The sequence below is a fragment of the Corythoichthys intestinalis genome, chromosome 11, assembly GCF_030265065.1.
Source record: "Corythoichthys intestinalis isolate RoL2023-P3 chromosome 11, ASM3026506v1, whole genome shotgun sequence".
In the NCBI taxonomy this organism is placed as follows: domain Eukaryota; kingdom Metazoa; phylum Chordata; class Actinopteri; order Syngnathiformes; family Syngnathidae; genus Corythoichthys; species Corythoichthys intestinalis.
Window position 1 is genome coordinate 5,183,090 of NC_080405.1, and position 12,677 is coordinate 5,195,766.

The 12,677-nt window shown below is 45.8% G+C and overlaps 26 non-coding genes and 1 pseudogene across 26 annotated transcripts; all 27 read left to right on the forward strand.

The window, feature by feature from the left end:
• The first annotated feature begins 263 nt into the window (after window positions 1-263).
• LOC130925919 (5S ribosomal RNA) lies at window positions 264-382 on the forward strand. Its single transcript, XR_009065949.1, has one exon. It is a non-coding gene; the product is annotated as a 5S ribosomal RNA (ribosomal RNA).
• Window positions 383-685: 303 nt separating this feature from the next.
• Window positions 686-804, forward strand: LOC130925920 (5S ribosomal RNA). The gene has a single exon (XR_009065950.1). It is a non-coding gene; the product is annotated as a 5S ribosomal RNA (ribosomal RNA).
• A 472-nt stretch (window positions 805-1,276) lies between these two features.
• LOC130925921 (5S ribosomal RNA) lies at window positions 1,277-1,395 on the forward strand. The gene has a single exon (XR_009065951.1). It is a non-coding gene; the product is annotated as a 5S ribosomal RNA (ribosomal RNA).
• Window positions 1,396-1,708: 313 nt separating this feature from the next.
• LOC130925079 (5S ribosomal RNA) lies at window positions 1,709-1,827 on the forward strand. The gene has a single exon (XR_009065368.1). It is a non-coding gene; the product is annotated as a 5S ribosomal RNA (ribosomal RNA).
• Window positions 1,828-2,220: 393 nt separating this feature from the next.
• LOC130925923 (5S ribosomal RNA) lies at window positions 2,221-2,339 on the forward strand. Its single transcript, XR_009065953.1, has one exon. It is a non-coding gene; the product is annotated as a 5S ribosomal RNA (ribosomal RNA).
• A 303-nt stretch (window positions 2,340-2,642) lies between these two features.
• Window positions 2,643-2,761, forward strand: LOC130925924 (5S ribosomal RNA). Its single transcript, XR_009065954.1, has one exon. It is a non-coding gene; the product is annotated as a 5S ribosomal RNA (ribosomal RNA).
• A 472-nt stretch (window positions 2,762-3,233) lies between these two features.
• On the forward strand, window positions 3,234-3,352 carry LOC130925135 (5S ribosomal RNA). Its single transcript, XR_009065423.1, has one exon. It is a non-coding gene; the product is annotated as a 5S ribosomal RNA (ribosomal RNA).
• Window positions 3,353-3,665: 313 nt separating this feature from the next.
• Window positions 3,666-3,784, forward strand: LOC130925080 (5S ribosomal RNA). The gene has a single exon (XR_009065369.1). It is a non-coding gene; the product is annotated as a 5S ribosomal RNA (ribosomal RNA).
• A 393-nt stretch (window positions 3,785-4,177) lies between these two features.
• LOC130925925 (5S ribosomal RNA) lies at window positions 4,178-4,296 on the forward strand. Its single transcript, XR_009065955.1, has one exon. It is a non-coding gene; the product is annotated as a 5S ribosomal RNA (ribosomal RNA).
• Window positions 4,297-4,599: 303 nt separating this feature from the next.
• On the forward strand, window positions 4,600-4,718 carry LOC130924655 (5S ribosomal RNA). Its single transcript, XR_009064956.1, has one exon. It is a non-coding gene; the product is annotated as a 5S ribosomal RNA (ribosomal RNA).
• Window positions 4,719-5,021: 303 nt separating this feature from the next.
• Window positions 5,022-5,140, forward strand: LOC130925926 (5S ribosomal RNA). Its single transcript, XR_009065956.1, has one exon. It is a non-coding gene; the product is annotated as a 5S ribosomal RNA (ribosomal RNA).
• A 313-nt stretch (window positions 5,141-5,453) lies between these two features.
• Window positions 5,454-5,572, forward strand: LOC130925081 (5S ribosomal RNA). Its single transcript, XR_009065370.1, has one exon. It is a non-coding gene; the product is annotated as a 5S ribosomal RNA (ribosomal RNA).
• A 393-nt stretch (window positions 5,573-5,965) lies between these two features.
• Window positions 5,966-6,084, forward strand: LOC130925927 (5S ribosomal RNA). The gene has a single exon (XR_009065957.1). It is a non-coding gene; the product is annotated as a 5S ribosomal RNA (ribosomal RNA).
• Window positions 6,085-6,387: 303 nt separating this feature from the next.
• Window positions 6,388-6,506, forward strand: LOC130925929 (5S ribosomal RNA). Its single transcript, XR_009065959.1, has one exon. It is a non-coding gene; the product is annotated as a 5S ribosomal RNA (ribosomal RNA).
• Window positions 6,507-6,978: 472 nt separating this feature from the next.
• Window positions 6,979-7,097, forward strand: LOC130925930 (5S ribosomal RNA). Its single transcript, XR_009065960.1, has one exon. It is a non-coding gene; the product is annotated as a 5S ribosomal RNA (ribosomal RNA).
• A 313-nt stretch (window positions 7,098-7,410) lies between these two features.
• On the forward strand, window positions 7,411-7,529 carry LOC130925082 (5S ribosomal RNA). Its single transcript, XR_009065371.1, has one exon. It is a non-coding gene; the product is annotated as a 5S ribosomal RNA (ribosomal RNA).
• A 393-nt stretch (window positions 7,530-7,922) lies between these two features.
• Window positions 7,923-8,041, forward strand: LOC130925932 (5S ribosomal RNA). Its single transcript, XR_009065961.1, has one exon. It is a non-coding gene; the product is annotated as a 5S ribosomal RNA (ribosomal RNA).
• A 303-nt stretch (window positions 8,042-8,344) lies between these two features.
• On the forward strand, window positions 8,345-8,463 carry LOC130924656 (5S ribosomal RNA). The gene has a single exon (XR_009064957.1). It is a non-coding gene; the product is annotated as a 5S ribosomal RNA (ribosomal RNA).
• Window positions 8,464-8,766: 303 nt separating this feature from the next.
• On the forward strand, window positions 8,767-8,885 carry LOC130925933 (5S ribosomal RNA). Its single transcript, XR_009065962.1, has one exon. It is a non-coding gene; the product is annotated as a 5S ribosomal RNA (ribosomal RNA).
• Window positions 8,886-9,198: 313 nt separating this feature from the next.
• On the forward strand, window positions 9,199-9,317 carry LOC130925540 (uncharacterized; annotated as a pseudogene).
• A 393-nt stretch (window positions 9,318-9,710) lies between these two features.
• Window positions 9,711-9,829, forward strand: LOC130925934 (5S ribosomal RNA). The gene has a single exon (XR_009065963.1). It is a non-coding gene; the product is annotated as a 5S ribosomal RNA (ribosomal RNA).
• Window positions 9,830-10,132: 303 nt separating this feature from the next.
• On the forward strand, window positions 10,133-10,251 carry LOC130925935 (5S ribosomal RNA). The gene has a single exon (XR_009065964.1). It is a non-coding gene; the product is annotated as a 5S ribosomal RNA (ribosomal RNA).
• Window positions 10,252-10,554: 303 nt separating this feature from the next.
• LOC130925936 (5S ribosomal RNA) lies at window positions 10,555-10,673 on the forward strand. The gene has a single exon (XR_009065965.1). It is a non-coding gene; the product is annotated as a 5S ribosomal RNA (ribosomal RNA).
• A 313-nt stretch (window positions 10,674-10,986) lies between these two features.
• LOC130925083 (5S ribosomal RNA) lies at window positions 10,987-11,105 on the forward strand. The gene has a single exon (XR_009065372.1). It is a non-coding gene; the product is annotated as a 5S ribosomal RNA (ribosomal RNA).
• A 393-nt stretch (window positions 11,106-11,498) lies between these two features.
• LOC130925937 (5S ribosomal RNA) lies at window positions 11,499-11,617 on the forward strand. The gene has a single exon (XR_009065966.1). It is a non-coding gene; the product is annotated as a 5S ribosomal RNA (ribosomal RNA).
• A 303-nt stretch (window positions 11,618-11,920) lies between these two features.
• On the forward strand, window positions 11,921-12,039 carry LOC130925938 (5S ribosomal RNA). The gene has a single exon (XR_009065967.1). It is a non-coding gene; the product is annotated as a 5S ribosomal RNA (ribosomal RNA).
• A 472-nt stretch (window positions 12,040-12,511) lies between these two features.
• LOC130925939 (5S ribosomal RNA) lies at window positions 12,512-12,630 on the forward strand. Its single transcript, XR_009065968.1, has one exon. It is a non-coding gene; the product is annotated as a 5S ribosomal RNA (ribosomal RNA).
• The last annotated feature ends 47 nt before the right edge of the window (window positions 12,631-12,677 follow it).

The window sequence follows — 12,677 nt, forward strand, 5'->3', positions numbered from 1 at the left end:
AACTCTGTGCGTTTTAGATGGTGATTACCTCGTTAGCTGCCATTGACAGCACGAGATGACCAGACCACTTGAAACCTAACTTCCCTCAGGGAACCTGACTGAACTGAACTGAACTGGTTCGTCTTTTGTACCAGAACAGATCTCCTTCGCCTTTTGTATAGCTATATTTCACAAATTTTGCCAGCTTACGGCCATACTACCCTGAGAACGCCCGATCAGATCTCCTTCGCCTTTTGTATAGCGATATTTCACAAGCTTTGCCAGCTTACGGCCATACTACCCTGAGAACGCCCGATCTCGTCTGATCTCGGAAGCTAAGCAGGGTCGGGCCTGGTTAGTACTTGGATGGGAGACCGCCTGGGAATACCAGGTGCTGTAAGCTTTTTGGTTTATTTCATTAAAAAGAAAGAACAGATAGATCTTGTTGGTATCAACTGAGGTCGATGTACTGTCTTGTTAGTTTTGTGGTTGGAGCTCACATCGGGTTGAGTTTGCAGCTCTCGTTTTCACCCAACTCTGTGCGTTTTAAATGGTGATTACCTCGTTAGCTGACATTGACAGCACGAGATGACCAGACCACTTGAAACCTAATTTCACTCAGGGAACCTTACTGAACTGGTTCATCTTTTGTACCAGAACAGATCTCCTTCGCCTTTTGTATAGCTATATTTCACAAGTTTTGCCAGCTTACGGCCATACTACCCTGAGAACGCCCGATCTCGTCTGATCTCGGAAGCTAAGCAGGGTCGGGCCTGGTTAGTACTTGGATGGGAGACCGCCTGGGAATACCAGGTGCTGTAAGCTTTTTGGTTTATTTCATGACAAAGAAAGAACAGACAGATCTTGTTGGTATCAACTGAGGTCGATGTACTGTCTTGTTAGTTTTGTGGTTGGAGCTCACATCGGGTTGAGTTTGCAGCTCTCGTTTTCACCCAACTCTGTGCGTTTTAAATGGTGATTACCTCGTTAGCTGCCATTGACAGCACGAGATGACCAGACCACTTGAAACCTAATTTCACTCAGGGAACCTTACTGAACTGGTTCATCTTTTGTACCAGAACAGATCTCCTTCGCCTTTTTTATAGCTATATTTCACAAGCTTTGCCAGCTTACGAACTGAACTGAACTGGTTCGTCTTTTGTACCAGAACAGATCTCCTTCGCCTTTTGTATAGCTATATTTCACAAATTTTGCCAGCTTACGGCCATACTACCCTGAGAACGCCCGATCAGATCTCCTTCGCCTTTTGTATAGCGATATTTCACAAGCTTTGCCAGCTTACGGCCATACTACCCTGAGAACGCCCGATCTCGTCTGATCTCGGAAGCTAAGCAGGGTCGGGCCTGGTTAGTACTTGGATGGGAGACCGCCTGGGAATACCAGGTGCTGTAAGCTTTTTGGTTTATTTCATTAAAAAGAAAGAACAGACAGATCTTGTTGGTATCAACTGAGGTCGATGTACTGTCTTGTTAGTTTTGTGGTTGGAGCTCACATCGGGTTGAGTTTGCAGCTCTCGTTTTCACCCAACTCTGTGCGTTTTAAATGGTGATTACCTAGTTAGCTGCCATTGACAGCACGAGATGACCAGACCACTTGAAATCTAATTTCCCTCAGGGAACCTGACTGAACTGAACTGAACTGGTTCGTCTTTTGTACCAGAACACATCTCCTTCGCCTTTTGTATAGCTATATTTCACAAATTTTGCCAGCTTACGGCCATACTACCCTGAGAACGCCGGATCTCGTCTGATCTCGGAAGCTAAGCAGGGTCGGGCCTGGTTAGTACTTGGATGGGAGACCGCCTGGGAATACCAGGTGCTGTAAGCTTTTTGGTTTATTTCATGACAAAGAAAGAACAGACAGATCTTGTTGGTATCAACTGAGGTCAATGTACTGTCTTGTTAGTTTTGTGGTTGGAGCTCACATTTGGTTGAGTTTGCAGCTCTCGTTTTCACCCAACTCTGTGCGTTTTAGATGGTGATTACCTCGTTAGCTGCCATTGACAGCACGAGATGACCAGACCACTTGAAACCTAACTTCCCTCAGGGAACCTGACTGAACTGAACTGAACTGGTTCGTCTTTTGTACCAGAACAGATCTCCTTCGCCTTTTGTATAGCTATATTTCACAAATTTTGCCAGCTTACGGCCATACTACCCTGAGAACGCCCGATCAGATCTCCTTCGCCTTTTGTATAGCGATATTTCACAAGCTTTGCCAGCTTACGGCCATACTACCCTGAGAACGCCCGATCTCGTCTGATCTCGGAAGCTAAGCAGGGTCGGGCCTGGTTAGTACTTGGATGGGAGACCGCCTGGGAATACCAGGTGCTGTAAGCTTTTTGGTTTATTTCATTAAAAAGAAAGAACAGATAGATCTTGTTGGTATCAACTGAGGTCGATGTACTGTCTTGTTAGTTTTGTGGTTGGAGCTCACATCGGGTTGAGTTTGCAGCTCTCGTTTTCACCCAACTCTGTGCGTTTTAAATGGTGATTACCTCGTTAGCTGCCATTGACAGCACGAGATGACCAGACCACTTGAAACCTAATTTCACTCAGGGAACCTTACTGAACTGGTTCATCTTTTGTACCAGAACAGATCTCCTTCGCCTTTTGTATAGCTATATTTCACAAGTTTTGCCAGCTTACGGCCATACTACCCTGAGAACGCCCGATCTCGTCTGATCTCGGAAGCTAAGCAGGGTCGGGCCTGGTTAGTACTTGGATGGGAGACCGCCTGGGAATACCAGGTGCTGTAAGCTTTTTGGTTTATTTCATGACAAAGAAAGAACAGACAGATCTTGTTGGTATCAACTGAGGTCGATGTACTGTCTTGTTAGTTTTGTGGTTGGAGCTCACATCGGGTTGAGTTTGCAGCTCTCGTTTTCACCCAACTCTGTGCGTTTTAAATGGTGATTACCTCGTTAGCTGCCATTGACAGCACGAGATGACCAGACCACTTGAAACCTAATTTCACTCAGGGAACCTTACTGAACTGGTTCATCTTTTGTACCAGAACAGATCTCCTTCGCCTTTTTTATAGCTATATTTCACAAGCTTTGCCAGCTTACGAACTGAACTGAACTGGTTCGTCTTTTGTACCAGAACAGATCTCCTTCGCCTTTTGTATAGCTATATTTCACAAATTTTGCCAGCTTACGGCCATACTACCCTGAGAACGCCCGATCAGATCTCCTTCGCCTTTTGTATAGCGATATTTCACAAGCTTTGCCAGCTTACGGCCATACTACCCTGAGAACGCCCGATCTCGTCTGATCTCGGAAGCTAAGGAGGGTCGGGCCTGGTTAGTACTTGGATGGGAGACCGCCTGGGAATACCAGGTGCTGTAAGCTTTTTGGTTTATTTCATTAAAAAGAAAGAACAGACAGATCTTGTTGGTATCAACTGAGGTCGATGTACTGTCTTGTTAGTTTTGTGGTTGGAGCTCACATCGGGTTGAGTTTGCAGCTCTCGTTTTCACCCAACTCTGTGCGTTTTAAATGGTGATTACCTAGTTAGCTGCCATTGACAGCACGAGATGACCAGACCACTTGAAATCTAATTTCCCTCAGGGAACCTGACTGAACTGAACTGAACTGGTTCGTCTTTTGTACCAGAACACATCTCCTTCGCCTTTTGTATAGCTATATTTCACAAATTTTGCCAGCTTACGGCCATACTACCCTGAGAACGCCGGATCTCGTCTGATCTCGGAAGCTAAGCAGGGTCGGGCCTGGTTAGTACTTGGATGGGAGACCGCCTGGGAATACCAGGTGCTGTAAGCTTTTTGGTTTATTTCATGACAAAGAAAGAACAGACAGATCTTGTTGGTATCAACTGAGGTCAATGTACTGTCTTGTTAGTTTTGTGGTTGGAGCTCACATTTGGTTGAGTTTGCAGCTCTCGTTTTCACCCAACTCTGTGCGTTTTAGATGGTGATTACCTCGTTAGCTGCCATTGACAGCACGAGATGACCAGACCACTTGAAACCTAACTTCCCTCAGGGAACCTGACTGAACTGAACTGAACTGGTTCGTCTTTTGTACCAGAACAGATCTCCTTCGCCTTTTGTATAGCTATATTTCACAAATTTTGCCAGCTTACGGCCATACTACCCTGAGAACGCCCGATCAGATCTCCTTCGCCTTTTGTATAGCGATATTTCACAAGCTTTGCCAGCTTACGGCCATACTACCCTGAGAACGCCCGATCTCGTCTGATCTCGGAAGCTAAGCAGGGTCGGGCCTGGTTAGTACTTGGATGGGAGACCGCCTGGGAATACCAGGTGCTGTAAGCTTTTTGGTTTATTTCATTAAAAAGAAAGAACAGACAGATCTTGTTGGTATCAACTGAGGTCGATGTACTGTCTTGTTAGTTTTGTGGTTGGAGCTCACATCGGGTTGAGTTTGCAGCTCTCGTTTTCACCCAACTCTGTGCGTTTTAAATGGTGATTACCTCGTTAGCTGCCATTGACAGCACGAGATGACCAGACCACTTGAAACCTAATTTCACTCAGGGAACCTTACTGAACTGGTTCATCTTTTGTACCAGAACAGATCTCCTTCGCCTTTTGTATAGCTATATTTCACAAGTTTTGCCAGTTTACGGCCATACTACCCTGAGAACGCCCGATCTCGTCTGATCTCGGAAGCTAAGCAGGGTCGGGCCTGGTTAGTACTTGGATGGGAGACCGCCTGGGAATACCAGGTGCTGTAAGCTTTTTGGTTTATTTCATGACAAAGAAAGAACAGACAGATCTTGTTGGTATCAACTGAGGTCGATGTACTGTCTTGTTAGTTTTGTGGTTGGAGCTCACATCGGGTTGAGTTTGCAGCTCTCGTTTTCACCCAACTCTGTGCGTTTTAAATGGTGATTACCTCGTTAGCTGCCATTGACAGCACGAGATGACCAGACCACTTGAAACCTAATTTCACTCAGGGAACCTTACTGAACTGGTTCATCTTTTGTACCAGAACAGATCTCCTTCGCCTTTTTTATAGCTATATTTCACAAGCTTTGCCAGCTTACGGCCATACTACCCTGAGAACGCCCGATCTCGTCTGATCTCGGAAGCTAAGCAGGGTCGGGCCTGGTTAGTACTTGGATGGGAGACCGCCTGGGAATACCAGGTGCTGTAAGCTTTTTGGTTTATTTCATGACAAAGAAAGAACAGACAGATCTTGTTGGTATCAACTGAGGTCAATGTACTGTCTTGTTAGTTTTGTGGTTGGAGCTCACATTTGGTTGAGTTTGCAGCTCTCGTTTTCACCCAACTCTGTGCGTTTTAGATGGTGATTACCTCGTTAGCTGCCATTGACAGCACGAGATGACCAGACCACTTGAAACCTAACTTCCCTCAGGGAACCTGACTGAACTGAACTGAACTGGTTCGTCTTTTGTACCAGAACAGATCTCCTTCGCCTTTTGTATAGCTATATCTCACAAATTTTGCCAGCTTACGGCCATACTACCCTGAGAACGCCGGATCTCGTCTGATCTCGGAAGCTAAGCAGGGTCGGGCCTGGTTAGTACTTGGATGGGAGACCGCCTGGGAATACCAGGTGCTGTAAGCTTTTTGGTTTATTTCATGACAAAGAAAGAACAGACAGATCTTGTTGGTATCAACTGAGGTCAATGTACTGTCTTGTTAGTTTTGTGGTTGGAGCTCACATTTGGTTGAGTTTGCAGCTCTCGTTTTCACCCAACTCTGTGCGTTTTAGATGGTGATTACCTCGTTAGCTGCCATTGACAGCACGAGATGACCAGACCACTTGAAACCTAACTTCCCTCAGGGAACCTGACTGAACTGAACTGAACTGGTTCGTCTTTTGTACCAGAACAGATCTCCTTCGCCTTTTGTATAGCTATATTTCACAAATTTTGCCAGCTTACGGCCATACTACCCTGAGAACGCCCGATCAGATCTCCTTCGCCTTTTGTATAGCGATATTTCACAAGCTTTGCCAGCTTACGGCCATACTACCCTGAGAACGCCCGATCTCGTCTGATCTCGGAAGCTAAGCAGGGTCGGGCCTGGTTAGTACTTGGATGGGAGACCGCCTGGGAATACCAGGTGCTGTAAGCTTTTTGGTTTATTTCATTAAAAAGAAAGAACAGACAGATCTTGTTGGTATCAACTGAGGTCGATGTACTGCCTTGTTAGTTTTGTGGTTGGAGCTCACATCGGGTTGAGTTTGCAGCTCTCGTTTTCACCCAACTCTGTGCGTTTTAAATGGTGATTACCTCGTTAGCTGCCATTGACAGCACGAGATGACCAGACCACTTGAAACCTAATTTCACTCAGGGAACCTTACTGAACTGGTTCATCTTTTGTACCAGAACAGATCTCCTTCGCCTTTTGTATAGCTATATTTCACAAGTTTTGCCAGCTTACGGCCATACTACCCTGAGAACGCCCGATCTCGTCTGATCTCGGAAGCTAAGCAGGGTCGGGCCTGGTTAGTACTTGGATGGGAGACCGCCTGGGAATACCAGGTGCTGTAAGCTTTTTGGTTTATTTCATGACAAAGAAAGAACAGACAGATCTTGTTGGTATGAACTGAGGTCGATGTACTGTCTTGTTAGTTTTGTGGTTGGAGCTCACATCGGGTTGAGTTTGCAGCTCTCGTTTTCACCCAACTCTGTGCGTTTTAAATGGTGATTACCTCGTTAGCTGCCATTGACAGCACGAGATGACCAGACCACTTGAAACCTAATTTCACTCAGGGAACCTTACTGAACTGGTTCATCTTTTGTACCAGAACAGATCTCCTTCGCCTTTTTTATAGCTATATTTCACAAGCTTTGCCAGCTTACGAACTGAACTGAACTGGTTCGTCTTTTGTACCAGAACAGATCTCCTTCGCCTTTTGTATAGCTATATTTCACAAATTTTGCCAGCTTACGGCCATACTACCCTGAGAACGCCCGATCAGATCTCCTTCGCCTTTTGTATAGCGATATTTCACAAGCTTTGCCAGCTTACGGCCATACTACCCTGAGAACGCCCGATCTCGTCTGATCTCGGAAGCTAAGCAGGGTCGGGCCTGGTTAGTACTTGGATGGGAGACCGCCTGGGAATACCAGGTGCTGTAAGCTTTTTGGTTTATTTCATTAAAAAGAAAGAACAGACAGATCTTGTTGGTATCAACTGAGGTCGATGTACTGTCTTGTTAGTTTTGTGGTTGGAGCTCACATCGGGTTGAGTTTGCAGCTCTCGTTTTCACCCAACTCTGTGCGTTTTAAATGGTGATTACCTAGTTAGCTGCCATTGACAGCACGAGATGACCAGACCACTTGAAATCTAATTTCCCTCAGGGAACCTGACTGAACTGAACTGAACTGGTTCGTCTTTTGTACCAGAACACATCTCCTTCGCCTTTTGTATAGCTATATTTCACAAATTTTGCCAGCTTACGGCCATACTACCCTGAGAACGCCGGATCTCGTCTGATCTCGGAAGCTAAGCAGGGTCGGGCCTGGTTAGTACTTGGATGGGAGACCGCCTGGGAATACCAGGTGCTGTAAGCTTTTTGGTTTATTTCATGACAAAGAAAGAACAGACAGATCTTGTTGGTATCAACTGAGGTCAATGTACTGTCTTGTTAGTTTTGTGGTTGGAGCTCACATTTGGTTGAGTTTGCAGCTCTCGTTTTCACCCAACTCTGTGCGTTTTAGATGGTGATTACCTCGTTAGCTGCCATTGACAGCACGAGATGACCAGACCACTTGAAACCTAACTTCCCTCAGGGAACCTGACTGAACTGAACTGAACTGGTTCGTCTTTTGTACCAGAACAGATCTCCTTCGCCTTTTGTATAGCTATATTTCACAAATTTTGCCAGCTTACGGCCATACTACCCTGAGAACGCCCGATCAGATCTCCTTCGCCTTTTGTATAGCGATATTTCACAAGCTTTGCCAGCTTACGGCCATACTACCCTGAGAACGCCCGATCTCGTCTGATCTCGGAAGCTAAGCAGGGTCGGGCCTGGTTAGTACTTGGATGGGAGACCGCCTGGGAATACCAGGTGCTGTAAGCTTTTTGGTTTATTTCATTAAAAAGAAAGAACAGACAGATCTTGTTGGTATCAACTGAGGTCGATGTACTGTCTTGTTAGTTTTGTGGTTGGAGCTCACATCGGGTTGAGTTTGCAGCTCTCGTTTTCACCCAACTCTGTGCGTTTTAAATGGTGATTACCTCGTTAGCTGCCATTGACAGCACGAGATGACCAGACCACTTGAAACCTAATTTCACTCAGGGAACCTTACTGAACTGGTTCATCTTTTGTACCAGAACAGATCTCCTTCGCCTTTTGTATAGCTATATTTCACAAGTTTTGCCAGTTTACGGCCATACTACCCTGAGAACGCCCGATCTCGTCTGATCTCGGAAGCTAAGCAGGGTCGGGCCTGGTTAGTACTTGGATGGGAGACCGCCTGGGAATACCAGGTGCTGTAAGCTTTTTGGTTTATTTCATGACAAAGAAAGAACAGACAGATCTTGTTGGTATCAACTGAGGTCGATGTACTGTCTTGTTAGTTTTGTGGTTGGAGCTCACATCGGGTTGAGTTTGCAGCTCTCGTTTTCACCCAACTCTGTGCGTTTTAAATGGTGATTACCTCGTTAGCTGCCATTGACAGCACGAGATGACCAGACCACTTGAAACCTAATTTCACTCAGGGAACCTTACTGAACTGGTTCATCTTTTGTACCAGAACAGATCTCCTTCGCCTTTTTTATAGCTATATTTCACAAGCTTTGCCAGCTTACGGCCATACTACCCTGAGAACGCCCGATCTCGTCTGATCTCGGAAGCTAAGCAGGGTCGGGCCTGGTTAGTACTTGGATGGGAGACCGCCTGGGAATACCAGGTGCTGTAAGCTTTTTGGTTTATTTCATGACAAAGAAAGAACAGACAGATCTTGTTGGTATCAACTGAGGTCAATGTACTGTCTTGTTAGTTTTGTGGTTGGAGCTCACATTTGGTTGAGTTTGCAGCTCTCGTTTTCACCCAACTCTGTGCGTTTTAGATGGTGATTACCTCGTTAGCTGCCATTGACAGCACGAGATGACCAGACCACTTGAAACCTAACTTCCCTCAGGGAACCTGACTGAACTGAACTGAACTGGTTCGTCTTTTGTACCAGAACAGATCTCCTTCGCCTTTTGTATAGCTATATCTCACAAATTTTGCCAGCTTACGGCCATACTACCCTGAGAACGCCGGATCTCGTCTGATCTCGGAAGCTAAGCAGGGTCGGGCCTGGTTAGTACTTGGATGGGAGACCGCCTGGTATTCCCAGGTGCTGTAAGCTTTTTGGTTTATTTCATGACAAAGAAAGAACAGACAGATCTTGTTGGTATCAACTGAGGTCAATGTACTGTCTTGTTAGTTTTGTGGTTGGAGCTCACATTTGGTTGAGTTTGCAGCTCTCGTTTTCACCCAACTCTGTGCGTTTTAGATGGTGATTACCTCGTTAGCTGCCATTGACAGCACGAGATGACCAGACCACTTGAAACCTAACTTCCCTCAGGGAACCTGACTGAACTGAACTGAACTGGTTCGTCTTTTGTACCAGAACAGATCTCCTTCGCCTTTTGTATAGCTATATTTCACAAATTTTGCCAGCTTACGGCCATACTACCCTGAGAACGCCCGATCAGATCTCCTTCGCCTTTTGTATAGCGATATTTCACAAGCTTTGCCAGCTTACGGCCATACTACCCTGAGAACGCCCGATCTCGTCTGATCTCGGAAGCTAAGCAGGGTCGGGCCTGGTTAGTACTTGGATGGGAGACCGCCTGGGAATACCAGGTGCTGTAAGCTTTTTGGTTTATTTCATTAAAAAGAAAGAACAGACAGATCTTGTTGGTATCAACTGAGGTCGATGTACTGCCTTGTTAGTTTTGTGGTTGGAGCTCACATCGGGTTGAGTTTGCAGCTCTCGTTTTCACCCAACTCTGTGCGTTTTAAATGGTGATTACCTCGTTAGCTGCCATTGACAGCACGAGATGACCAGACCACTTGAAACCTAATTTCACTCAGGGAACCTTACTGAACTGGTTCATCTTTTGTACCAGAACAGATCTCCTTCGCCTTTTGTATAGCTATATTTCACAAGTTTTGCCAGCTTACGGCCATACTACCCTGAGAACGCCCGATCTCGTCTGATCTCGGAAGCTAAGCAGGGTCGGGCCTGGTTAGTACTTGGATGGGAGACCGCCTGGGAATACCAGGTGCTGTAAGCTTTTTGGTTTATTTCATGACAAAGAAAGAACAGACAGATCTTGTTGGTATCAACTGAGGTCGATGTACTGTCTTGTTAGTTTTGTGGTTGGAGCTCACATCGGGTTGAGTTTGCAGCTCTCGTTTTCACCCAACTCTGTGCGTTTTAAATGGTGATTACCTCGTTAGCTGCCATTGACAGCACGAGATGACCAGACCACTTGAAACCTAATTTCACTAAGGGAACCTTACTGAACTGGTTCATCTTTTGTACCAGAACAGATCTCCTTCGCCTTTTTTATAGCTATATTTCACAAGCTTTGCCAGCTTACGGCCATACTACCCTGAGAACGCCCGATCTCGTCTGATCTCGGAAGCTAAGCAGGGTCGGGCCTGGTTAGTACTTGGATGGGAGACCGCCTGGGAATACCAGGTGCTGTAAGCTTTTTGGTTTATTTCATGACAAAGAAAGAACAGACAGATCTTGTTGGTATCAACTGAGGTCAATGTACTGTCTTGTTAGTTTTGTGGTTGGAGCTCACATTTGGTTGAGTTTGCAGCTCTCGTTTTCACCCAACTCTGTGCGTTTTAGATGGTGATTACCTCGTTAGCTGCCATTGACAGCACGAGATGACCAGACCACTTGAAACCTAACTTCCCTCAGGGAACCTGACTGAACTGAACTGAACTGGTTCGTCTTTTGTACCAGAACAGATCTCCTTCGCCTTTTGTATAGCTATATCTCACAAATTTTGCCAGCTTACGGCCATACTACCCTGAGAACGCCGGATCTCGTCTGATCTCGGAAGCTAAGCAGGGTCGGGCCTGGTTAGTACTTGGATGGGAGACCGCCTGGGAATACCAGGTGCTGTAAGCTTTTTGGTTTATTTCATGACAAAGAAAGAACAGACAGATCTTGTTGGTATCAACTGAGGTCAATGTACTGTCTTGTTAGTTTTGTGGTTGGAGCTCACATTTGGTTGAGTTTGCAGCTCTCGTTTTCACCCAACTCTGTGCGTTTTAGATGGTGATTACCTCGTTAGCTGCCATTGACAGCACGAGATGACCAGACCACTTGAAACCTAACTTCCCTCAGGGAACCTGACTGAACTGAACTGAACTGGTTCGTCTTTTGTACCAGAACAGATCTCCTTCGCCTTTTGTATAGCTATATTTCACAAATTTTGCCAGCTTACGGCCATACTACCCTGAGAACGCCCGATCAGATCTCCTTCGCCTTTTGTATAGCGATATTTCACAAGCTTTGCCAGCTTACGGCCATACTACCCTGAGAACGCCCGATCTCGTCTGATCTCGGAAGCTAAGCAGGGTCGGGCCTGGTTAGTACTTGGATGGGAGACCGCCTGGGAATACCAGGTGCTGTAAGCTTTTTGGTTTATTTCATTAAAAAGAAAGAACAGACAGATCTTGTTGGTATCAACTGAGGTCGATGTACTGCCTTGTTAGTTTTGTGGTTGGAGCTCACATCGGGTTGAGTTTGCAGCTCTCGTTTTCACCCAACTCTGTGCGTTTTAAATGGTGATTACCTCGTTAGCTGCCATTGACAGCACGAGATGACCAGACCACTTGAAACCTAATTTCACTCAGGGAACCTTACTGAACTGGTTCATCTTTTGTACCAGAACAGATCTCCTTCGCCTTTTGTATAGCTATATTTCACAAGTTTTGCCAGCTTACGGCCATACTACCCTGAGAACGCCCGATCTCGTCTGATCTCGGAAGCTAAGCAGGGTCGGGCCTGGTTAGTACTTGGATGGGAGACCGCCTGGGAATACCAGGTGCTGTAAGCTTTTTGGTTTATTTCATGACAAAGAAAGAACAGACAGATCTTGTTGGTATCAACTGAGGTCGATGTACTGTCTTGTTAGTTTTGTGGTTGGAGCTCACATCGGGTTGAGTTTGCAGCTCTCGTTTTCACCCAACTCTGTGCGTTTTAAATGGTGATTACCTCGTTAGCTGCCATTGACAGCACGAGATGACCAGACCACTTGAAACCTAATTTCACTCAGGGAACCTTACTGAACTGGTTCATCTTTTGTACCAGAACAGATCTCCTTCGCCTTTTTTATAGCTATATTTCACAAGCTTTGCCAGCTTACGAACTGAACTGAACTGGTTCGTCTTTTGTACCAGAACAGATCTCCTTCGCCTTTTGTATAGCTATATTTCACAAATTTTGCCAGCTTACGGCCATACTACCCTGAGAACGCCCGATCAGATCTCCTTCGCCTTTTGTATAGCGATATTTCACAAGCTTTGCCAGCTTACGGCCATACTACCCTGAGAACGCCCGATCTCGTCTGATCTCGGAAGCTAAGCAGGGTCGGGCCTGGTTAGTACTTGGATGGGAGACCGCCTGGGAATACCAGGTGCTGTAAGCTTTTTGGTTTATTTCATTAAAAAGAAAGAACAGACAGATCTTGTTGGT